Raw genomic sequence first — 26,558 nt, forward strand, 5'->3', positions numbered from 1 at the left:
GGGACCCTCCCAGGATTCTGGTGTTCCCGCCTTCAGGGCTATGAGGAGTGCTTTAGCCAAATCTTCCTTGGCTACCTCCACAGTTTCCCCAGCTCCTTCCCTACATTTTGAGACTGGGTCGTTGGCAGTCCCCCTGTCCGTAGACAGCAAAGCCCCTGGGCCTCAGGTTACCCCCGCTGGGGTTTCTCCCCCTCCTGGAGGTCCTTCTGAAGCCTCTTCGGAGGAACCTCCCAGGAAGAGAACGTGCAAGAGGAAGCACGTTGACTCCCCTGACGAGTCTTTGACATCTGACACTGATCTCGATGATGCAGAGGGGTCCCCCAAGTCGTCCTCAGATTATGTCTCCTTTGCAGACATCCTAGAAGTCCTAAAACAACGAGGCGGCTGGCAGTCCAAACCTCCCTCTGCTGATGAGTTGGTGTTCCTGCAGGCCTTCGGGGCTCAGCCCTCTGCCTCCTGGGTGTCTCCGCCCTTCGACGAGCTCTTGGATTTGATCTGTCGAAGGGCGTGGGAACACCCAGACACTGTGGAACCGGTGCCCGCTCGTCCGAACAAATTTCTCTCGGCGCCCCCGGATAGAGAGTTCCTTACAAAAGGTGTGGCTATAGATGCTATGGTGGTGGCATCTGCTACCCAGCAAGATGTAGCAGAGGCTTCTACGTCCGTCCATCCTCCTAATAAGGAGTCTAGGAGCATGGATCGGTACGGTAAGCACACCCTTAGTTCAGCGGCCTTTACACTGAGGTCTTTGAACTACCTGACGCACTTTACGAGATTTCAGAGGGATCTGATTAAGGAGCTATCCGATACCCTCTTGGGTAACCTGCCTGAGGAGCTGGCCCAGACGGTTGGATCTCAGCTGGCTACAATGTCGTCCATTTCGAACTCGTCCATGAGGCTCATTTCGTATGCGGCCGAAGGGGCGAGTAGAGCGGCAGGTACAGGCATTGCTCTACGGAGACAAGCCTGGCTCCACCTGTGTCATTTCGCGGAGGCCTTTAAGTCTTCATTTGCTGACACCCCCTTTGATGGGTCCTCCCTGTTTGGACCCAAGGTAAAAGACACACTTACCCGCTGTGAACAGGAGGGTAAGACTCTGACTGCCGTAGGGGCACGATTTTCCACTCCCTTTCGGCCTTATCCCAAGGCTAAAAGAGGAGGGAAGATGTGGTTCCGTAGATCTCAGAAGTCTTACCCCTCTCAGCAGGAAGGTTCCCCCTCCAGAGGCAGAGGAGGGGGAAATTCATCTGGAAGACGCCGTCCCAGAGGCGGCAGAGGCCCTCGCAACACTGGAGACCGCGAGTCCTTTTGTGGCTCTTCAGCCTTTCATAGTCCCTGAGGGATTGCCCAGCTGTGCTGCTCCGGAGCCAGTCGGGGGTCATTTTTCGAAGCACCTGAAGGCCTGGGAAGGGATCACTCAGGACCGATGGGTGCTTCGGATTATCGCCAGAGGTTACTCCATCCCATTCTCTCGCCCCCCCCCCCCTCAGTCCAAAAAAATCCCGGACCCGCCACCCAGTCAACGGGACACCGCAGCCTCAGAAATTTCAAAGCTGCTGCAAAAAGGAGTCATCCAACCGGTCCCCGCAGACCAGATCGGATTAGCGACTTACTCAAGATTCTTTTTGGTGCCAAAAAAGACCGGGGACTTGAGGCCCATTTTGGACCTAAGCATCCTAAACCGTTCAGTCAGGAAGTCCAAGTTCCGAATGGTCACTCTACAAACCATTCTCCCATTGTTGGAGAAGGGTGTTTGGATGTGCTCCATAGATCTCAAGGACGCGTATTACAATATCAGAATACATCAAACGTCCAGGAGACATATGCGCTTCAGCCTAGGAGGCAGTCATTTTCAGTTCCGTGCGCTGCCCTTTGGTCTCACCACAGCCCCCAGGGTGTTCACCAAATGCTTAGCAGTAGTGACTGCTCACCTGAGAAGTCTAGGATTCCAGGTGTTTCCGTACGTAGACGACTGGCTCCTAACTGCCACCTCCAAGCATCTACTTCTGCGGAGCCTACAAGCCACTATATCACTGGGCAATTCCCTTGGAATCACCTTCAATTGGCCAAAGTCTGTGTTGCGGCCATCTCAAAGAATAAGATTCATAGGGGTAGAGATAGATTCAAACCAGATGCGGGTCTATCTATCTACAGACAGAATTCAAACCATTCAAAATCAAGTTCGAGCCTTACTCCCCAGGTCCAAAGCCCCAGCCAGAATGGTCCTGCAGCTATTGGGATCCATGTCTACCACGGTTCTGCTAGTTCCCTTGGCAAGGTTGCACATGAGAATCCTCCAGTGGCTTCTTTCAACTCAGTGGTCCTTTCAGGAACTCCCTCTCAATCACCTCATATGGATCACGGAATCTTGCAAACGGGACCTTCGCTGGTGGCTAGTGTCCTCCAATTTGGATCAGGGACGACCCTTTGTTCTTCCTCCTCCGGCGGCCACTTTGACCACGGACGCCTCCCAGATGGGGTGGGGGGGGCATTCCCTGGGCAGGTCAGTCCAAGGCAAATGGCACCCGGAAGAGACCCCTCTTCACATCAACATCCTAGAAATGAGGGCAGTACTCCTGTCCCTTCAAGCCCTTCACGATTATCTCCCTCAGGGCGTAATTGCTGTTCACTCAGACAACATGTCAGTTGTCTGGTACCTGAACAAACAGGGAGGGACCAGATCCTATCCTCTTTGCAGAGAAGCCATGAGAGTTTGGGAATGGGCCGTCTCGACCAAACGCTTCCTAGTGGCTACTCACATACCGGGCAAGTCCAATGTCATAGCCGACAGGTTGAGCAGAACCATCCTCTCTCCTCATGAATCGTCTCTGAATATGACAGTTACAAGGCAGATTTTCAGCGAATGGGAAGTTCCGTGTTGCGACCTCTTCGCAACTCCTCTGAATGCGAAGTGCAAAGAATTTTTCTCCCTAACTCCGGCTCCGGGGAAGAGCCCCATGGACGCATTAGTCCTTCCTTGGCCCACCGGCCTGCTTTATGCCTTCCTTCCAGTTCCTCTCCTCCCCAGGGTGATTCAAAAGGCATCTCTCTTAGGGAGCAAGATGATCTTAATTGCTCCTTACTGACCTCGTCAAGTGTGGTTTCCCTATCTTCGGAAACATGCTCTGGAAGGTCCATGGTTCCTGGACCAGGTCCCAGACCTACTGATTCATCAGTCGGGACTATTACACCAGTCCCTACACACCTTAAAATTGACGGCCTGGCTCCTCCTCTTCCGACGATAGTCAGGAGTCATACACTGGATCCACATGTTGTGCACATATTATCTTCAGCCCACAAGTCTGCTACAAAGAAACTGTATTCTAGCAAATGGAAAAGGTTTGCTATTTGGGCTCAACTCTGGGGCCTGGACCCCATTTCTACTCCCGTGGCAGAAGTACTAAAATTCCTGACCTCTCTTTTCAATCAAGGCTCTTCAGTTTCTACCATCAAAGTACAATTGGCAGCAATTTCTAATTTTCATGAATCCATAGACCCACCTTTAATGAGCAACAGATTGTGTAAGACCTTCTTGAAAGGTGCTGCTCTATTAAGACCTCCGATTTCTCATCCTGCACCTCCATGGGATCTCGATATAGTGTTGCGTGCCTTGACTTCTTTTCCCTTTGAACCGGCAGCTACCTGTGATCTAAAGTTTCTATCATGGAAGACAGCCTTTCTAGTGGCGATTACTTCAGCCAGAAGGGTTTCAGAACTTCAAGCTTTGTCAGTGAAACCCCCGTACTTGGTTTTTCATACAGACAGGGTATCCCTCAGACCAAATCCTTCTTTTGTTCCTAAAGTTTGTTCTACTTTATGCTTGCAACAATCGTTAGAACTTCCATTTTTTTTCCCAAAATACTCCAATAAAGCGGAGTTTATTTTCCACACACTAGATGTCCACAGACAGTTATGTTTTTATTTAGATAGGACCAAACAATCAAGGAAAACAGATCAGTTGTTTGTATCCTTTGCAGAAAACAAATTGGGCAACGCTGTCACAAAGGTCACTATTGCCAAATGGATCAGGGACTGTATTACTCAAGCTTATATTTATTCTAACAAAGAGCTTACCACCTCTGTCAAGGCTCATTCTACAAGGGCTATGGCTACTTCGGTAGCATTTCATTCTAAGCTTGCTATTGGTGACATTTGTGCTGCGGCTACATGGTCTTCCCGCACACCTTCGTTTCCCACTACAAATTAGATGTGGCATCTAGAGGACGAGCTTCATTTGGTTCCACAGTGCTCAGGAGTGTTTTCCAATGAGCCACCCGGGATTTAGGTGCTAGGGACGCTGTCCCATCAGTCAGAATGTAGGCAAGATAGGATCACATAACATCTTTTAGTTATGTACTCACCATAACTTCAGATGTTTGGGATCCATCTCGCCACATTCCTAATAACCCACCCTCCTTCCCCTTCCTTGGAGATCAGAGGATATCAGAAGGTCCGAATCCTGTTGTTTCATCTTGAAACATCTAACAATGTTATATAAACAAGCTGTGCATGTGTGCATGAATGCGGACAAACAAGATCTGGGGGATTAGTGGTGGTGCATCCTGGGATAAAGATAGCTCAGCCAATTAGAGGCCTCGCTCTATAGCATAAGCGTGCCGAGTCAGAGCCGAGGGATCGGCTCCGAACCCATCAGTCAGAATGTAGGCGAGATGGATCCCAAACATCTGAAGTTATGGTGAGTACATAACTAAAAGTTTCTCCTCATCCCCAGGCCATAGTTACCACAGATGCCTCCCAAATCAGGTGGGTGGAGGGCATTTTCAGGGAAGGACTGTCCAAGGCACTTGATCCCCAATAGAGGCCAATCTGCATATCAGTGTTCTGGAACTAAGGGCAGTGCTGTTAGTGTTGCAAGCCTTTCAAACTGTCCTCCCTCTAGGAATGATTTCAGTTCAGTCAGACAACATGTCAGTAGTCTGGTACATCAACAAGTAAGGTGGAACCAAGTCTTACCCCCTTTGTCGAGAAGCCCTCAGTGTGTGGCAATGGGCTATCTCTTGTTGTAGCAACACACATCCCAGGGAGCTCAAATGTGATAGCAGACAAATTGAGCATATGCATCCTCCTGCCTCACAAGTGGTCTCAATTCCAGAGTGGTGAAGGAGATTTTCCATCACTGGGTCCAGGCTTGCTGCGACCTATTTGCATCCCCTCAGAACAACAAGTGCAGCAGCTACTTTGCCTTAATCCCCATTCAGGGGGGGTCCCTGAGAGATGCTGTCCTTCATGATTGGCCCTCGGAACTACTGTGTGCCTTTTCTCCCGTTCCTCTAATACCCCTTTTCTTGAAGAAGGCCATAAGGTTGAAGAGTAAAGTGATTCGCAGTGCCCCGTTTTGGCCTCAGCAAGTCTGGTTCCCCTTTCTTTGGCCTTATCTACTTCAACGTAAATAGACTCTGGACCCGGATCCAGATTTCCTGTCCCATCCTCAGGGACTAGCTCATCCCAACCTGAAAAACCTCAAGCTTACAGCGTGGTTGCTCCAGTTCCATTGATTGCTAGGCAAAATAACTTACCTTCCCCAGTTCGAAACATTTTGATACCTTCCCATAAACCTTCCACAAGGAGACTGTACCTCAGCAAATGGAAAAGATTTTCCATATGGACATGAGATAACAAACTTGATCCTTTCTTGGCACCAGTTGAATAAGGTTTGCAATTTTTGTCTACACTCTTTGAACAAAGAGCCTCTTCTTCTACCATCAGAGTTCTGCTTGCTCTTCTTCTTTCGGCTTTTCCCAGTTAGGGGTCGCCACAGCGGAACTCTGGTCCGCTAATGATTGGCAGTAATTTTTTTTTTTTTACAGGTGCCGAGGTGCCAGCTCGATGCCCAACCTTCAACGAAGGCACTCCCATTATACTCATGTCTTTCAAACGCCACTCGACCGCGGGGAGGACATGCAGACTCCACATACAAGTTCTGCTTGCTGCTATTTCTAATTTCCATAATGGTTTTGAAGGGCAATCCATAATTTCAGATAGGTTGTGCAAGGTTGTGCAAGGCCTATCTAAAGGGAACATTAAGGTTAAAGCCTCCTTACAGTGAACCCCTTGTCCACTGAGATCTTACTATGGTTTTGCAATCCTTGTTTCAATCCTCCTTTGAACCGGCGGCTACCTGTAATTTGAAATTTTTTTTCATGGAAGACTATAGAATACTATGTGTGTGTATACCTTTAAGAAGTTATCCAAGAGCTTGCACAAGTGTATAAATACTGAGCACGTCTAAGTCTGACTGCCATTTTGTAGTTAGCTGTTGAGATGTAAGCATGTATGTATATAACTTCTGTCTGTTAACTAGATCGTTTGTATTTAATGATGCTGCTATCCATCCTGATCTGTTTGTATATATTAAAGCATCTGAACAAAACCCCAAGCCTTGTTTTATGTATAAGACGAACAAGCGACAAAGACCATTTTCTTAATAGCTAGTACATCCTCTAGGAGGATTTCAGATTCATGCGTTATCTTCAAAACTTCCATATTTTATTTTTCATAAAGACAGGGTGTTGCTGAGAACCAATCTATCCTTTCTTCCAAAGGTTGTATCTGAGACTAACATTGATCAATCCATTGAATTGTCAGTGTTCTTCCCTAATGTTTCCAACAAAGGAGAATACTGCTTACATCTGTTGGATGTCCACAGACAGTGGCATCTTTATCTCAACAGAACTAAAGATTTCAGAAAGTCAGACCAGTTATTTGTTTCCTATTCAGGTCCTTCTATGGTAAATCATTTTTTAAGGTTATGTTGTCTAAGTGGTTAAGATAATGCATTACCTTTGTCTACAACAGGAAAAACATCAAATTGGCAGCCCCAGTTACAGCATACTCCACAAGAGCTATAGCCACGTCTGCTGTTTTTCACTCCAAGACTTCCATGGATGACATATGTGCAGCCATGACATGGGCTTCTCCACATACCTTTATTACTCATTACAAAGTCGATCTGGTCTCCAGGTGAAGAGAGTCATTTGGTTCTGTGGTGCTCGGGAATATCCTTCCATAAGGCCTCCCAAGATGCAAGGTAGCTGGGGACTCTGTCCCATAAGTCAAGGATAAATGAAGCTTGGCAACATCAGATAAAGAAGTTATGTACTCACCGTAAAGTTCCATCTGTGTTGTTGGTCTCCATTTATCCTTGACACCCCATCCTCAAGACTCCATGAGGAACAGACCTTAGTTCCTGGCTGTTTGTTTCCTCATGTATGACCTTGGACATAACATAGCCTCTTCAGTGGTTATAGTATTACCTTTTCCTAGTCTTTCTTTATAGCTGCAACTCGATCTGAGGTAATTTAGAGAGAGGCATTCTGGGTAGGAACTTGGCTCAGGATTGTTTGGTTCACGCGAGCTGTTGTAATGGCCAAGCTGGTTCCAAGACTCAGAACTGAGTCCCATAGGTCAAAGATAAATGAAGATCAATAACACAGATGGAATGTTATGGTGAGTACATAACTTCTTTTTCCTTTTATTTGCCAGAGGGTGTGTGTGTGTGTGTGTGTGTGTGTGTGTGTGTGTGTGTGTGTGTGTGTGTGTGTGTGTGTGTGTGTGTGTGTGTGTGTGTGTGTGTGTAGTGCCCCAGTTAAGTCACTTGCTCAGAGTCAAAGCCTGTACCTTAGCTACTGGTGGCTATTTGCGGATGAATCCTCAACATCAACTGCCAGACCTCCATTAACTTTTATTTATTTTTGTTTTGTTTTCTTTGGTAAATCACTAAGGATTACAGTCGGTCATTACAGTTACATAGATTTTGTGGTTCACAGAACACAAGTAGAAGCAAAACCTGTTAACTTTTTAAGTGATTTACAGTAGTCTGCTCTTGTCTGTCTCCAGTTTTCCAGAACATCTCTGATTTTGACTCTTATTTATGTCCTATCCTTAAGCAACTCACTTAACCAGACAGTGTTTTGGGACAACTGTAAATTTGGGCTACTCTCAATGGTCCCCTGAACTGCAAGCCTAGTAACTGTAAACCAGTGAAGTTGTGTTGTAAATGAATGTAATTGATTGTAGTAAACAAGAGCATCATCATATGAGCCATTTACTTTGGGTACAAACCTTTGTTTCCCTGTTCTGTTGAATGTTGACAGTGCATTTATTATTTAGCGTGAATAAACTGGACATAATTAAGTCTACGAGTTTAATGTTATTTTAACCATGAATGCACTTTTAATTTAGCTTGTTTTTGTTGTTTTTATGCACTGTGTTTGGGATACAACAGTTTGTCTGAGTAATGCTATGAGTTGTTAATTAGATCGTTCTGAGAGACTGCCTTCCAGACTATCTGCAGATATACAGAGCTGAGTATATATTTTTTTGGTTGTAGAGTTTAATTGTTGCTTAGATCTCTAAAACTGTTGTCTCACTGTTCTGAGACTGATCTGCAAATATACAGAGCTGAGTATGTTTTTTTTTTTGCTTTTAAAGTTTGTACTGTTAGCTGTTGCTTAGATCTCGTTTGAAACTCCCCCCCCCCCCCATTTTCTGCTGTGTCTTCAGTTGGTATAACTGTTTTTTACAGCTTGTGTGTTATCTAACTCAAGGATCACTTAATTTGACCTGTTAGTAACAGCCTGCATTTAATTGCTGGAACCTGTGTTCTGAGTGACTGCCTTCCAGACTATCTGTAAATATACAGAGCTGAGTATATATATTTTTTTGGTTATAGAGTTTAATTGTTGCTTAGATCTCTGTTGAAACTGTTGTCTCACTGTTCTGAGAGACTGATCTGCAAATATACAGAGCTGAATATATATATTTTTTGGTTTTAAAGTTTGTACTGTTAGTTGTTGCTTAGATCTCTGTTGAAACTGTTTTGTCTCACCCACCCTCCCTATTTTTGGTTTGTAGTTTAAATTTGGTGGCTTTTGCAGTTGCCCGCCCCACTGTAGATTTGATATAGGACACTCCCCCAGTCGCATCTCTTTACCAAATTCTACCTAATAAACTCACTCTGCACTTGCTTTTAGTCCTTTTTAATTTAATTGCATTTTTTAAACTGTGTTTGGTCTAATATTGCTACATAATCAAGTGTGCTAGCTTGCACTGCATGTGAATTGTTTTTACTACTGTTTTTGCTACTTTTCTGTAAAAAAAAAAAACTGTAAGCCTGTTTCCTACCTTTCCTGTAACTAGTGATTTGCTGTATTCAGGACTGTATGTAAGTTTCTGAGCCCCCCAAGCCTTTCTGTGTTGGAGGGAAGCCTTCTAGCTTATCAGCGGGAGTGGTAGACACTAGGTAACCTGTCCATAAGGAGTGGTTCTGGCCCAGAAATTGTAGTTATTGGCCGTTTGGGTAATCTCTTCCATCTCCCTCAACTTTCTGATTTGAAAGCCTGCATTTGCACTTGTTTCTGTCCTGTAACTCATCTAGTGCAGATACAGATTCTTAGTTTTAGCACTTAAATTTGCTTATTCATGCTCAGCACTTGTTCAGAACTTGTAAGCACTAAATAAGCTACTAATTACTATAGCACTCAATCTTCCTCATTACCTAGAGGAAAACAGTTTTTGTACTTACTTTTCTCACTTGCTTGGAGAAAAACAGCTCTTGTACTCACTTTCCTCACTTATCTAGAGGAAAATAGTTTTTTTATTCAGGCATGTCCAAGGATCAGCTCCCAGTGTTTTCTCCTGTCTATATGATGAATCTGGGCATTTTCAGGCAATATAGAAATTGCCTCATGTACACAGACAATCCTCTCCTCCTACCACCCAACACTACAACCTGAGAGAGATGCACTTATCTAGCCAAACTGGAGGTAAAGCTCTCTCTAACCAAGACTGAACTTGACAGTCATGAGGAGAAGGTAAACATTTGCACCACACCACACTCATCACATAGTCTCACTAAATCTACACCACCAAAATCCACACATAGTAACACAAAAACATTCGCGAAGGCTCTCAGTAATAATCTGTCTAAGCAACAGAGACCTCCAAAGGAGAAACGCAAGCAATCCCCATCCCCCAACACAACCCAAATGACACATAGCCCACAGACTCAAGTGTCCCACTCAACCACAGCCGATAAGGCAAATCAACCTACCCAACACACTAGTCATAGGTGACTCTATAGTCAGGCACACTGATGTCCCACTCACCAGGCTAAACAAGGAGAAGGTTACTGTCAGCTGCCCGTCGGGTGCCAGGATCCACCACATAACCCACGCACTCAGGTCACACGACAACAAGTACAAATAGGACTCTGTCATTGTCCATGTTGGTGTGAATGACCTGGACTACATGAAAAGAGACATGGAGGAGCTGTCTGATCTTGTTGCCCAGGCAGGTATGACCCTAGCCCTGAGTAGCATTCTGCCATCACCCAGAATGATACCGCAGTACAAGGATAAAATGATTGACTTCAAGAATTGTCATTCTAAGGGGATCCAGTATCTGTCTGCTTGGGATGACATGATCGACAGACCACGATGCTTTGCAACAGATGGCCTGCACCTGTCACCCCTGGGATTCTGGATACTGGCTAAGGCTCTTGCTGCCGCTATATTGCCTTTTTTAGGCAAGGTTCAAATAAATTCACCACCATAACAGGAACAGGCAATCAAAAACTGAGGGTAATGCTGCTCAATGCTAGAAGACTAAATCTCAAAATGCACTCACTCGAGGCACTCCTTAAAATGGAGAACATCGATATCTTTGCAGTGACTGAGACCTGGCTCAAGGCTCCAGAAAGCAACCCTGCACTACCAGGCTATAACTCATACCACACTTTTCGGCCATATAACCTGGACCGAAACACCAAAGGCAGAGGTGTGTCCATATTCATTAAGGATATCCACACCTCCAGGCTAGTTGCTCAGCACAATGCATCCGTGGTTATCCAAGTGCAACTAACTCTGGGTAAAACTGCAATCCAAATTGTAGCTTGCCACAGATTCCCCACTATGCCCCAGGATTCCCACTCCTCTTTTCTTGATGTACTGGAAAATATTAGGGTTCAGCCAAACACCCTAATAATGGGTGACTTCAACTACCCCACCATTAACTGGGAAAACTACTTGTGTACCAACTCCTTAACTCAACGCTTTCTGGAATTCATAAACTCCAATGCCCTGGATCAACTTATCCACACCCCCACCAGGGGCAACAGTATCCTAGACTCAGTCATTACCAACATGAGTGACCGGTGTTCCACACCTGAAGTCAACTCCTCGTTGGTCCGATCTGACCATAAGCTAATCACCCTAGATATCCACATCCCGCCCCCACCCCCAATTAAGGAAACCACAGTAAAAAAATTCTCCAAAGCCAACTTCATGTTTCTTAAGACAGAAGTGGTGAACTTCATGACACCCATGCAGATGGACAATACAGTTACAACTGTTGAATCCTACACAAATGCACTCTATAAGCACTTACACGAGTGCATGGATCGTGCTATCCCAGACAGAACCAAGACACTATCCTCCAAAAAAAGGAAGCCTATCTGGTGGTCCCCTGCCATAAACAAGCTGTACAACAGAAGGAAGAAACTGTTGCAAAAGGGAGTAAAATCCCATGAGTGGAGGAGCTCCCTGGTCAGCCTCAGTAAGAAGCTGAGATCCCTTATAAGATCATCCAAAGCTAGCTATGAAACAAAATCGCCACTAATTCCAAGGACAGTCACAAAGCATTCTATAGCTATGTCAAGAATCTCAATGGCAACACCCAGATCTGCTCTGAGTTACAGCACAAAGGCACGAAAATTACAGAACCAACTGATATTGCCAACATCCTGGCAGATAGGTTCAGTGCTAACTTTACCCCCCTCTCACCTCCTAAAGGGCCCATATCTCCACAGGACGAATGCAGAGTCCCTGTAATCACAACTACGCAGGTAAAAGCTGCACACTCTAAAGCCAAAAACACAGCATCCATGGGACCAGACAACATCCCAGGCTGCGTTTTACATGAACTTCAGAACGAACTGGCTCCCCACTTAAGCACCATGTTCAGTAATAGCCTCGCATCAGGCTTTGTGCCCATTGAATGGCACACAGTAACAGTTATCCCACTCCACAAAGGGGGAGCCACCACTGATCCCGGGAACTATCGACCTATTAGCTTGACGAGCCTGGTCTGCAAGGCCATGGAACATATCATCATGGAACTCATAAACAGACATTGGTAACCTCCAAACTCTGGTCCCACCCAGTTCGGGTTTGTGAAAGGAAGATCATGCCTCCTGAACCTGATTGACTTCTTTGAGGCAGTCACCAAAGCCGTAGATGAGGGTAAGGTGGTTCACACAGCCTATCTTGACCTCGCCAAGGCTTTCGACACCATCCCCCATTCTGGAATTATAGCTAAACTCACTTATCTAGGTATAAATCCCTATGTCACAAGATGGGTGGCCAACTGGCTCACTGACAGAACCCACACTGTAAAAGTTGCAGACTCAAAATCTGACCTCAAAGCAGTGACAAGTGGAGTACCACAGGGTTCCGTCCTGGGACCTCTCCTGTTTGGTATCTACTTCTCTGAAGTACAGGCTAACACAGAAGGCCTCTGGCTAACGAAGTTCGCAGATGACTGCAAACTAGGAGCCATAGTCAAGTCCCCAAATGATGTGGACATCCTACAGAAGGGCCTTGTTGAGACAGATGCCTGGTGTCAGAGGCACGGCCTCAAGCTCAATGCCAAAAAGTGCAGCGTCATCCCCTTTGGTAAAAACTCTCTGCCCATGAACTACCACATAGGCAGCAATCTACTTACCACCGAATGCGTGGTAAGAGACCTTGGGACCCAGGTGGACAGTAGTCTCTCCTTTGATAGTCACACTGCCACAGTAGTCAGGAAGTCCTTCTACATGGCACACCTCATCATAAAAGGGTTCTCATCCAGGAAAAAAGAGGTCATTGTTCCCCTGTACTGGACATTCATTAAACCCATTATAGAGTACAACGGCCCTTTTGGAATGTACCTCACAAGACATCTGCAGCAGCTGGAAAGGCCACAGAAGTACCTCACAAAGAGGATTACTGGCTTCAAACAAATGCCCTACACTGACTGCCTCAAAAAACGCCAGCTTTACTCCGCAGCATATCACTTACTCCGAGGAGATCTCTGCCTAACATATAAAGCTATGTCAAACCCAGAGCTGTTGGACATGCTACACCTAAAGAAATCCCAATCCCTCTGAGCTACATGCTCTAGGGACCTAAACCTTGTCACCACAATAAACAGGACATGCTGGAGTGATAGATTCCTGTCCCAGAGACTTCCCATACTCTGGAACAGGCTATCCATCTATGTCGAGCAAAGTTCTTCATTAGCACTCTTCAAGAAAAATCTTGATGAGTGGATGGGAAATAGGAAATACACCCTGGGGATCACGTCTGTGTCTCTGCTTGACAGGCCCCCACCAGGGGGCACAGGAAAAAAACTTTCTTGGGTGGCATAAGCCAGGGAACCTTGTTGGCTAGGCTTACTTAGGCCCTTGGGCCGATAGCCTAGTACCTACCTATGAACCTATAAGATACATTGTATAGTACACGGTTTGATTCCCTCAGCCTTCATTTGTCTTTTATGTGAATCTGCCAAGTTACTTCACAAGGTAGTAGTACTCCTTGCCTGCTCCTAAAAAGGGACACTTGTGTCCAGTGATTGGTCAGGTGAGAGCCAAGTACAATGGAATAATTATATCCCTAAAGCTGGACACCATACCTTTATGTACAAGTTGTGGGATAGAAATGACTTCTTATAATAGTGGATACATGGTGATCAAAGGATAGTTCATTGTTGATGTAGTTTCCTATAGTGCTGACTACAACATCAACTTCTAGGGGCATGTTGTCAGTGTGATAATTACAAGGGAAGTCATGCTTGCCAAAAGACGTTGTCCATTTCTTGGCATTTAATTTTAGTCCATAGTTTTGACACAATTAAACAGTAAAATTACAGTATATGTGTATGTAATGCTCAGATACTGCATCAATTCATAATTCTCTTACTATTGTGAGTGATACTACCTTGTTCTGTTGAATGTTAACAGTGCATTTATTATTGTTATTGCTTTTTGTCTGGGAAAGACCTTATTGGAGGATTTAGGTGCCCTCTGGGGAGTTTATGATTGCACCAAATGCACAGTCATCTGTTAACGTGGTCAACCATAAACCCTTAACATTTGGAGGCATTTGCAGGCTAAGTATTGACGATTATTTATTTTTTTTTTGGCATCTGTAAACCATGGTAAGGCTAGCTTTACAATGGCATGCTGCCTTTCTTCTTGTCACTCTTGGTCAGCCACCCCTTTACTCATGTTTTCTTTGGGTGCTCACTGATTAGATGTTCTTCGTGTTTCACTGTTGCAGTCATTACATTTGGGTAATTTGCTGGCAGGTTGCCCTCAGTCAACGTGAATAACAAAGTCTTGGGTCCTGCGTCGGTTGCTGTCTCCTCTTCCATGACGTCAGGTCGTCCGTCAGGGGTATAAAATATGCAGCCGATGCCATGTTAGTCTTTCTTGCCGAGCGGTGACCGAAGCAGAAGCAGTTCGCAAGTGCCGGTCGGCCGACTCCTGAAATTTTCACATTCGAGTTTCAGAACCAAAGTCTTCAAACTAAAGCTAAGTACCCCGTTGGGGAAATTTTTTCTTGCTCCTTACCGATGTCAGTAAAAGTTAGTAATAGCGTTACTTGTGGGAAGCAAATACCTCATAAGGATTTTCATTTGTACTGTATTCCATGCCTAGGCCCAGATCATAACGTGCCCTGCTGTCGGTTTTGTGCTAGATTTAACCAACGCACTATTAAGTTTCGGTATATTTTTGCTTCTAAATATTTTGGATCGAGATTTAATTATCCTAAAATGTCATCGGTTAGCAATCCGACTATCGGAGTTCACAAAAAACGCAAAGAAAAAGACAGAGACAGACTGTCAAGGTCCAAAACCAACAACAAAACTTCTCCTAAGCCAGTCGACGGTTCGCCAGTACTCAGTGAGGCGCTTTCGCAGCCCCTGATACCCGTTACTTTTGAGTTGCAGGCCTGTACCGAGACCCATGCAGAGTCTGGTATGCCATGAGATTCTCAGAGTATTGAACCCGCGGATGTCTCTCCCTTGGATGGGTCCGGGGCCGCTGAGCAGGCACCGGCTTCTGAGGGTGTTTTCAGGCCTCAACAATATAAAACTGATGCCAGCCTCAAAAACAAGATCAAAAACTTCTTCTATGTCTAAAAAACTGACGCATGAGCCACATGCTCAGGGCCCTATGCCTAAAAAACAGATGATCAAAATGGCTGAGGACTTAATTACCTTGATCGGGGTTTCCCATCCCCCCCCCCCCCGCTAAGAGGCCTAGGCAAGGCACTGATTATGTATCTTCAGATCAGATTTCCATTTCTTCTGATTCCTCTTCTGATCAGGAATTTTCTGTTCCACCCGGTGAGGATTCTGATGCAGAAGAATCCATCCCATCTGCATCTCCTCCAGAGGATTACTCTTTTGGAGAAACTTTGCATACTTTAAGGGACATTTTCACTGGGAGAGTCAGGACTTCTCTGAATCAAAAAAGAGGCTTAGGGATTTCCTTCTTCTTCTTCAGCATAGGCCTTTGGCAATGCCTCCTGTATTAGACATTGTTGATGATGTGTTTTCGGAATCAAGCATGGCTCCTGATTCCCTACCTCCAGCTCCTAGTAAGCCAGACAGATGTTACAGGGTTTCTGACTCCCACAAATTTCTATTCAAAAATCCTGCTGCTGATCCTGAGACTATTTCACAGGGTCCCAAAGGTGTAAAGGCCTCTACAGCCAAAAATCCTACCCCCTCTGATAGAGATTCCAGGGCGCTGGATAGATGGGGAAAGAAGGTTTATACGTCTGCAACCTTGGCAATTAGGGCCTTAAACTGCCAGTTTCATATGCTTAAATATCAACAGCATGTTATGGGCTTACTGAAACAGAAAATTATGTTGATTTCTGACTGTGTGGAAAATAAAGAATTACAGGAATTATTGCATTCAGCAGAACAGGTTAGAAAGCATACTTTGCAATGTGGTTTTGATTCCTTGGAGGCTTCTTGCAGGGCCACAGTTACTGGATCTGTGATTAGAAGGCATGCCTGGCTCAAGGAGCAAAATCTGCCTGATCATGTTAAAGCTAAATTGTTGGATGCCCCCTTGCAGCATGATACTCTGTTTGGTAATAAGGCAGAAGACGTTTTAAAGAAAATGGAAGACAAAGCTAAATCTATGCAAACTGTAAAAGATTTCTTGCAAGTGCAGCCACCTAAGTTCAGTAGGCACTGGCCTACTAAAAACTGGTCCTTTCCTGTGTCCAACAGTGCCACTCAAGGCAAATCCAGGCACTGAAAAGGCTCCAGATACCAAGCACAGGGTTCTTATAGGTCAAAGCAACGGGGTGCCTCCACCTCCAAATGTGGAGGAAACCGAGCACAACCCTACAGTAAGCAGTCTCAATGACTTTCCTCTACCTTCACCAAGCACTTTCCTTTTGGCAGCCCCCTTGGGGGGAAAACTAGCACTTCATGCTCAAAATTGGCAGTTAATTACCCAGGACAAGTGAATATTAAACATAGTATCCCAGGGGTACAGATTTCATTTCCATACTTTGCCAATTCCAAATGGTTGGCCATCTCTGCCACAAAATCAGTGGACAGAGGCTCAGAAACAAGTTATGTCCCTCATGTATATGGGGGCTATTCAACCAATACCAGAAAAGGAAAAAGGACAAGGTTTTTATTAAAGACTTTTCCTGGTACCCAGAAAAGACAATGCCTGGCATCCAGTACTGGACTTATCGATTTTGAACACGTTCCTGGACATTCCAAAATTCAAAATGCTGACTTTACAACAGCTACTGCCTATGCTGGGCAGGAACACTTGGTTAGTGACTCTAGACTTATAAGGCATACCTGCATATCCCAATAAGGGAATCATGCAGAAGATACCTCCACTTCAAGGCAGGTTTTTGCATTACCAATTCTCTGCACTGCCCTTTGGCTTATCTACTGTGCCCAGGGTCTTTACAAAGTGCCTGGCACTAGTAATTGCATTCTGCAGACAAAGAAGCATTCAAATTTATCATTATCTGGATGATTGTCTCATTCAAGCAGAGGACAAGGGCACTCTTCTTCAACATCTGGCATTTGTAAAAAGGCTTCTAACATGCCTAGGGTACACAATAAACTAAAAGAAATCCCAACTGGTACCCTCTCAAATAATTACATTCCTGGGTGCAAGCTTGAATACAACTGCCCAGATGGCTTACCTTACGCCAGACAAACAAAGGCAACTGACAACATACTTCAAACAAATGCAACAAAAACCCAGTTATCTGCAAGACAAGTTCTGCAGGCTTTGGGGTTAATGGCATCCTGCATTCTACTAATTCCATATGTGAGACTGCATATGAGGAAACTACAGTGGTGCCTAAAAAGTTTATGAAGTCAACATTGTCACAGTCTGGAAACAATGATTCCTCTTATTCCCTGACTACAACAGGAGTTTCTTTGGTGAGCAGAGACATATCACCAAAACAAGGGACTGTCATTCACTCTACCCCCCTGCCACCCAAACCCTAACTACAGACGCATCAGACTATGTTTGGGGCCCACCTGGCGGGGAGATGCATTCAGGGAAAATGGAGCCCAAAACAAATGCATCTGCATATCAACCAGAAAGAGATGCTAGCTGTTCAGATTGCTCTGACAGCCTTCAAGGACTTACTTCATCCAGGACAACTACTGATAAAGACGGACAACACCACGGTTATGTGGTACATAAACAAGCAGGGGGGTACACATTCCTACCCCCTTTGCAGACTAGCCGTGGCATTATGGAACACAGCTTTGAATTACCAAATACATCTTCAAGCTCAATTCCTGCCAGGAAAACAAAATACTCTGGCAGATGACCTAAGCAGAAATCTTATGGACCCACACGAGTGGAAACTGGATCCACAAATCTTCAGCATGTTAACACAGAAATGGGGGAGTCCAGACATAGATCTATTTGCCTCTCCCCAAAATTATCAACTGGACAAATTCTGCACAAGAACTTATCACAGAAAAGCATGGAAAGTGGATGCCCTATCCTTCAGTTGGAAAAACCTGTCAGTCTATGCCTTTCCCCCTCTGCCTCTTCTCTCCAAGGTCTTACTAAAAGTCAGACAGGAAAAACCAAAAATGATCGTAGTTGCTCCAGACTGGCCTCGCCAGCACTGGTACCCAATTCTAAGGAATATGTCTCAGCTTCCTCCTTGGTACTTGCCTCAAATACCTCATCTACTGTCTCAGCAGAACAGTCAAATTCTGCACACCGAGCTCCAAACTCTGAACCTTGCAGCATGGCTGATCATTTAATTATTCAAACAACACCTCTCAGTAAATCTGTGATGGATGTCATTTTGGAAGCCAGAAGGCCGAGTACTAGAAAATCTTATGCTGATAAATGGAAGAAATTCTGTGCTTGGAACCAAGCACAAGGAACGGACACAGCAAAGCCCAATATCCCTCAGATTTTACAGTATTTGACTGAGATGCTTGACAAGGGCCTATCTTTTTCTTCAATAAAAATCCATGCCTTGTGCCATCTCGGCTCATTACAACACAGAGCCTCCCCTCTTTTCTCATCCTCTGCTTAAATCTTGGCCAAAAATTTAAGGCCTCCCAGAAGTTCACCAACTCCTGCATGGGACCTCAACTTTGTGCTGGAGAAACTCACCCTGCCTCCTTTTGAACCAGCAGCTACTGCGGATATAAAATTTCTATCTTGGAAAACAGCTTTCCTCTTGGCAGTCACTTTAGTAAGAAGAGTTTCAGAACTACAGGCTCTCGTGGGTGTGGAGCCTTTTATTACATTTTACCCGGACAGTGTGTCCCTCAGGAACAATCCTTCTTTTATGCCTAAGGTGGTATCCAGTGTGGCTCTTAACCAGACAATTCACCTGCCAACATTTTACTCAAATCCGCAGAACAAGGGGGAGCGGATTCTGCATTCGTTGGATGTACACAGACAGATTCTACTTAAACAGGACCAAATCTCTAAGAAAGTCTGAGCAACTACTGGTGGCATTTGCTGCAGTATCAGAGGGGAAGACTATATCAAAGCAGACTGTTTCTAAGTGGATAAGCCACTGCATTCGTTTCTGCTGCTTGCACCATGGTAAACCTGTGCCCAAGGGGATCAGGTCACATTCCACCAGGGCTACCTCTACCTCAGCAGCTTTTCTCAGAGTGGTTCCAACCAAAGACATTCTAGAGGCTGCTACTTGGAGCGCTGTTCATACCTTCACAAAGCATTATCATGTGCCTCTCTTCTCCAAATCCAGGGCAGGTTTTGCCACTGCAGTTCTGCAGGGCCTTATAGCCGCTCCTAATGCTATCTAGTTCCATCCTCCCATCCATAGCTTTGGGATTCTACCCAAATGTAATGACTGCAACAGTGAAACATGAAGAACATAGTACAGTTGTGTACACTTACCATAAATGTAGATGTTCAAGTGTATTCACTGTTGCAGTCCAGGTTACCCACCCGCCATCCCTCTTTCTATATCTCCTCTTTCCTTCACTATACTCAAAAGCTTTTGTGGTGTATTTGCTTTTAGTTGAAGGTAAAGTTTATGTTTCTAAATGTGCATTTATATATTTACTGTTTATTTATATATATTTTTGCTCCCCATTTGGGGGGCACCTGATATCTGGGGCAAGAAAAACTGAATAAAATGGTGTCGGCTGCATGTTTTATATCCCTGATGGCCTGACGTCGTGGTAGAGGAGATTGCAACTGACTCAGGACCCAAGATTTGTTATTCAGGCCGACTGAGGGCAACCTGCCAGCAGATTACCCAAGTGTAATGACTGCAACAGTGAATACACTCGAACATCTACATTTATGGTAAGTGTACACAACTGTATTTTCTCCCCTGACTCAATGGTATAACACCAAACTGTGGTTTGATTACCTCTGCCTTCATTTGGTGAATTTCTGATTGGTTTAGCCCATATGAGGAGCTGAACACTAGATGGGGAGTGAAAAATTTGATAATTGGTTTATCCCAGGTGAGGCACCTCTCAAACCTTGTTGTCATTATATTATGTTCTCTGTTTGCCCACTGGCCTATTAGTCACCTGCCATGGCTTGTGTTTTCTTCCTCTTTTCCTGGTTAGCTTTTGTCTGAAGGGGTGCCCTTACTGAATATGGGAATGAAGGGACATGAGTTAGAACGCCTCCTATTTTTTAAGGGTGTTTTAGATGCACTAACAAGGGCACTCCCATGCTCCAGTCTCTCTTCCTGCCTTAGACATTCCCAGTGATATTTTTCTTTAGTCAGTCTTTCCTTAACCTCCCCAAGCTGGCAGTATTTTCCACCAGAATTTCTGACTTACAGATTGCCTGGGCACCCACAGAGTTGTTCATTAGTAATACCCCATAAGTTCCTGATTGACCTACTTCTTTAGGTGCTTACTGATGATTGGTTCTCCCCTGACTCAGTGATATGCCACCAAACTATGGTTTGATTCTCTTAGCCTTCATTTGGCACATTTATGATTGGTTTAGCTCATAAGGGCAGCTGACCTCTTGATGGGGAGTGAAAATTTTAAATGTGTTAGTAAACTTTAAATTTAAATGCAGTGGTGTGTTTTATTAGGCTATTCCTCCCAGCATATTATTTTGAGAACAGTTAAAGTAGGCTTACTGTACTTGAACTTGAGAGTCTAATGAAGTCCACATCATGATCAAAATTGATGATGCTTTAAAATAAAACAACCTGATGATATAAAATATGTCTCATCTGTGTTTTCCACCATGGGACTTAACATATCTTTCGTGTATTTTCCTTTGTTAAAAATTAAATGTTAAGTTGTCAATCTCACCTTTATTCTTGCTGGATGGGTTCGGAACTGAACCTCGGCTCCGACTCGGCCACTTACTAAAGCTCGAGAGCTAATTTTACCAGCTCGAGGCAACCCTATATCCCATGATGCTAGGCGATAACTACCCAAATCTCGTTTGCCGCTTTAGCCAGCGAGGTGCATTTTACCGGCTCTTGGTAAATGTTGGGAATTATATATATATTTAGTTACCTTCCTGCTTAGTTTTTCTATCCCCTTCTTCGTTTAGCTTAACTTAACAGTTAATTTCAAACTTTTCCCCGTTAGCGCTAATTTTTTCCCTTATCCCAAATTATTCTTCCTCCCCCCTAGGTTAGGCCTTAGGCCTGCTCCCTTTCCTGATAGGGATTCTGTGTTGTGTCTGTGGCGTGTTTGTACACTGTATCCCTCCTTTTCCTTAGTTTTTGTGTGGATTGGGCGCGTGTTGTGTGCGTGTGAGGTTTTTTTTCTTACATTGTGCCCTTTCTCTCCGACAGCTATGTTGAAGGACACAAAGGTCTCAGGCTTCAAGATGTGTGACTCGTGCTGTCAGAAGATGTCTCTGACAGATGGTCACACTTCTTGTGTTTACTGCCTGGGACCCATGCACCTGCAGGACTCTTGTTCCATCTGCCATGCATTCAGCCCAAGAGTCCTGCAGGAGCGCAGGAACAAATTAATCTTAAGGGGCTTATTAAAGCCCGAGGGCTCCCCGACTAAGTCTGTGTCGGGGAAGCCTTCGAAGCCAGCCAAGCCGTCGGCTCTGAGTTCCAAGCCTTCGGCTGGTGGCTCACTAACTGTGGCAATATCGGCTCCGGCTGGAGCCGATACATCTGAGTCACAGCTTCCAGCATCGGCTCCGCTCGGCGCCGATACCTCTGGACCTCAACCCTCACATTCGGCTCCAGGGTCACCCTTGCTCTCGGAGCAGAGCCATCGGAGCTGCTGTTCTCGGTCATCCAGGCTTTCCGACCATGACCTTGAGAGAGTGGTCAGTAGACTGTTAAAGTCTCAGGCACTGGCCCAAATGCTTCATAGCCCGTCTCATCAGACAGCGGCTATTTCAACTCCACCTACTATTCCTCCTTCGACTCTCCCCCAGAGTTCGGAGCCGGAGCTCCTCGGAGCCGTGACTGTTGTGGCGTCGGAGCTGATACCTCCCCCTTCGGCTCCATCATCCTATGCTCCGATTTCCTCCTTGATGCCTTCATTGGAGGGATCCGGGCGCCTGGTCTCTCTCGCCGGCTCCGAGGGGGCGAGTGGCATCGGACCCTTGTCCGACCCCATTCTCCCTCTCGGAGCATCGGCGTTGGTGAGCTCGGCCCCAACATCGGCTTCTGAGCCGTCCCTGTCGGTGCGTCCCGGGGTTCCTAGTTATTCAGAACGGGAGCCCTCTGGCCTGTCTGACAGGGGAGCCTTCGAAGTGATGAGCGTACTAGCCCCAGTGCATGGTCAATGATCAGCTCCATCTGCTCCTCCCACTACGGTGCCTGCTGATGTCTCTTCCCACTCTCTTGCTCCCGGACCCAGAGATCCAACACCTCAGGTTTCCCCACTGGGAATATCTTCCTCTTCCGAGGCTTCTCCTGATCCATCAGGTGAACCTCCACGCAAGAGGACATGTAAGAGGAAGCATGTGGACTCCCCTGAGTCCATCACATCCGATACCAACTTGGATGAGTTGGAAGGATCCCCAAGGTTCCCCTCTGAGGATGTCTCTTTTTCAGACATCCTTGAAATCCTGAAACAGAGGGGGAACTGGTCTTCCTTTAATCCTTCCGAAGACGAGTCGGTTTACCTGGAGGCATTTGGTTCTCGACCCTCCACCTCCTGGGTGTCTCCGTCTTTCGACCCCCTTATGGATGTGGTGGCACGGAAGGCGTGGACGGCTCCGGATTTGGTGGAACCCACCCCAAGGAGGCCTTCCAAATTTATAACGGCTCCAGCTGATAGACAATTTTTATCAAAAGGTGTCCCGGTTGATGCCATGGTGGTGGCTGCAACCACCAAGAAGGAACTAGCCAATACTTCAGTGCCTATCCATCCTCCTAACAAGGATTCTAGGACTATGGGTAGGTACGGCAAGCAGATGTTTTCTTCAGCGACCTTTGCCATACGGTCGCTGAATTATTTGGGTCACTTCACCCGCCTTCAGAGAGATGTTCTCAAAGAGTTGGGTGAAGTTTTACAGGATCCGTCAGCTGCTGGGTCCCAAGATAAAATCAACTCACAGCTAGGAACCCTAAACTCCATTGTTAACTCCTCCATGCGGCTCATTTCCTATGCAGCCGATGGAGCGAGTAGGGCCACAGGCACAGGTGTGGCCTTAAGGCGTCACGCCTGGATGCGGCTTTGTAATTTTGCAGACTCCTTCAAGGTGTCCTTCACTAACTCCCCCTTTGATGGTTCGACGTTAGGGCCTCAAGTGAAAGACACCTTGACCAGATGCGAGCAAGATGGCAAGACTCTTTTTGCTGTAGGAGTCCGTTTCTCCACCCCTTCCAGACCATACCCTAAGGGTCAAAAGGGTGGAAAAATGTGGTTCCGCAAATCACAAGGAGTCACGCCTGACGCAAGAGGTCAGTTTACCCCCAGAGGCAGAGGGGGTAACAACAACAGATGCCGCCCAAGAGGCAGAGGGGGTCCTCAGAATCAGGGTAACAGAGAGTCTCTATCTGACAAACCCTTCCAACATCCCTGAGATGTTGCCCGACTGTCCACCTTTGGAGGCAGTCGGGGGAAGATTATCGCTGTACCCAAAAGCCTGGCTCTCCCTCACTTTAGGCAAATGGGTACAGTCGGTTATATCCGAGGGTTACAAAATTCCCTTTATCCAAACCCCAACTCAACAAAAGGGAACCCTTCCAGACATTCCACCCAGTCTAAGGGAGCAAGCAGTGCTAGAAATTTGAAAACTACTAGCAAAAAGAGCCATCCAGCCAGTCCCAGCAGACCAAATAGGATCTGGAGTCTACTCAAAGTTCTTTTTGGTACCAAAAAAAACAGGGGACTGTAGACCAATATAAGATCTCAGCAAACTAAACAAGTTTGTAAAAAAGACAAGATTCTGGATGGTCATGCTACAGTCCATTCTACCGTTTCTTGGCAAGGACAATTGGATGTGCTCTGTGGACCTTCAGGATGCGTACTATCACATCAGAATTCACAGGCGCTCCAGAAGGTTTCTCCGCTTCTGGCTGGGGGCCAGTCACTACCAATTCAGAGCCCTGCCCTTTGGTCTCACTACAGCCCCCAGAGTGTTCACCAAATGTATGGCAGTGGTTACGGCTCACCTGAGACGTCAAGGATTCCAGGTGTTTCCATATCTAGACGACTGGCTCCTCACCGCCACCACCAGGCATCAACTTCTTCAGGCCAGAGATTACACCATCCACATTTGCAGAGGGCTAGGAATCTCTATAAATTTCGAAAAGTCTGCCTTGTCGCCTTGTCAATCTATTACCTTTATAGGCGCCAACTTGGACACCGTGCAGCTTTCAGCAAAGCTAACAGATCAAAGGGTCTTAGATATCCAAAATCATGTCCATGTTCTGCTTCAGAGCGACAGAATTCAGGCCAGGTATGTCCTGAAAGTATTGGGGCTCATGGCGGCCGCCATCACACTTCTTCCTCTTGCCTGTTTTTACATGCGTCTTCTACAGTGGATGCTTTTCGCCCAATGGTCTTTCCAACAACTCCCTATGCACTACAAGATCATAACTCCAATTTGCAAAAATCATCTGTTTTGGTGGATGTGCTCCCCTCAAGTCCATCAAGGCAGACCCTTTATCCCTTTATTCCTCCCTCCCCGGTCGGCACGGTCACATCGGACGCCTCCCTGATCGGGGGGGCGGGGCATTTTCAGGGCAGGACAGTCCGTGGCACATGACAACCTTTCGAATGCCACCTGCACATAAATGTCCTGGAGATGAGAGCAGTGCTTTTGACGTTGGAAGCCCTCCACGACTCTCTTCCCCTGGGGACTATTGCAATCCAAATGGACAATATGTCCGCAGTGTGGTATATCAACAAGCAGGGCGGAACCAAGTCCTATCCCCTGTGTCGAGAAGCACTCAGACTTTGGCAATGGGCGATCTCTTCTCAGCGGTTTCTGATAGCAATGCATATCCCCAGGAAGTCCAACATCATAGCGGACAGGTTGAGCAGAGCTATTCTCATGCCACACGAGTGGTCTCTCAAACAATCTGTGAAAGAAGAGATTTTTCAGAAGTGGGGCCTTCCTTGCTGCGATCTTTTTGCTACACCTCAAAACAGCAAACGCCCCGACTTCTTCACCCTCTTCCCCCTTCCAGGCCATCCCTCCAGAGACGATCTAGTCCAAGATTGGCCTCGGGGACTTCTTTACGCCTTTCCACCCCTTCCGTTAATATCACAGGTAATTCAGAAAGCCACCGCCTTGAGAGCCAAGATGATTCTCATTTCCCCTTATTGGCCTCGACAGATATGGTTTCCGTTCCTGCATCGTTATCTCTTGGAGCAGCCTTGGCATCTGGATCCAGTGCCAGATCTTTTGGCCCATCAGTCGGGGCAGCTGCACCAATCCCTCCATTCTCTCAACCTCACTGCTTGGTTGCTCCACTTCTGTCCCTAGCCAGGCTTCCTATGATTTCAAATCCCGTCTAGGATATCATAGTAGCTTCCCTTAAATCTTCCACCAGAAGGATCTACACTAGTAAATGGCAACTTTTTTCCTTCTGGGCAAAGGCTAGAAATATAGATCCGTTCACTGCTCCACTTCACTCGGTCTTGGATTTCCTAGCTGAAATTTTTCATTCAGGATCTTCATCCTCCACAGTAAAAGTTCAGTTGGCAGCCATTTCAAATTTTCACATAGGCCTGTCGAACTGCAGCATCATGTCCCATAAGCTTTGCAAAGCATTCCTTAGAGGTGTCTTTTTACTAAGACCCTCGATCAAAGATCCTCCACCACAGTGGGATCTAAACTTAGTTTTAACATCCTTGATTCTACCTCCCTTTGAACCTGCGGCCTCCTGTTTATTGAAATTACTTTCCTGGAAAACACTCTTCCTGATCGCTGTTACATCTGCTAGGAGAGTATCTGAACTTCATGCCCCCTGCATTCGTTCTCCTTACTTAGTCTTCCACAAAGACAGAGTTTCTCTAAGAACGAACCCCTCTTTCATACCCAAGGTGGCTTCGCAGACAAATTTAAATCAATCAATTGACCTCCCAGTTTTCTTCCCTAATTATTCGAACAGGGCGGAGCAAAAACTGCATTGTCTGGACGTTCATCATCGGCTCCGATATTATTTGGACAGAACTAAACAAATCAGGAAATCTGATCAACTCTTTTTATCTTATGCAGAAAATAGGAAAGGCCTTCCAGTATCCAAAGTAACCCTGTCTAGGTGGCTCTCTTCTCTGATCACGTATACTTACCAACTCAGAGGTAAAGAATTGCCTTCTAGGCCAAGAGCCCATTCAACCAGGGCACTAGCCACATCAACAGCTTTTCAAGCTAGACTACCAATAGACACTATTTGTGCAGCAGCCACATGGGCTTCTCCTCATACCTTTGTCTCTCATTACAAATTGGACATGGCCTCCAGAAACAGGGCAACTTTTGGTTCCACCGTTCTCAAGAGTCTGTTCCAATAAGCCACCCAGGATGAAGGTGCTAGGGACGCGGTCCCATCCAGCAAGAATGAAGGCGA

The 26,558-nt window shown here is 45.9% G+C and overlaps 1 protein-coding gene across 1 annotated transcript in view; it reads left to right on the forward strand.

The window, feature by feature from the left end:
- The window catches only part of FAM214B (family with sequence similarity 214 member B), a 2,663,862-nt gene that overhangs the window by 2,579,285 nt on the left and 58,019 nt on the right, over nucleotides 1-26,558 (forward strand). The gene's annotated exons all lie outside the window — the stretch shown is intronic.

Source organism: Protopterus annectens, chromosome 1.part1 (genome assembly GCF_019279795.1).
Source record: "Protopterus annectens isolate FY-2018-M chromosome 1.part1, PAN1.0, whole genome shotgun sequence".
Taxonomy (NCBI): Eukaryota; Metazoa; Chordata; order Ceratodontiformes; family Protopteridae; genus Protopterus; species Protopterus annectens.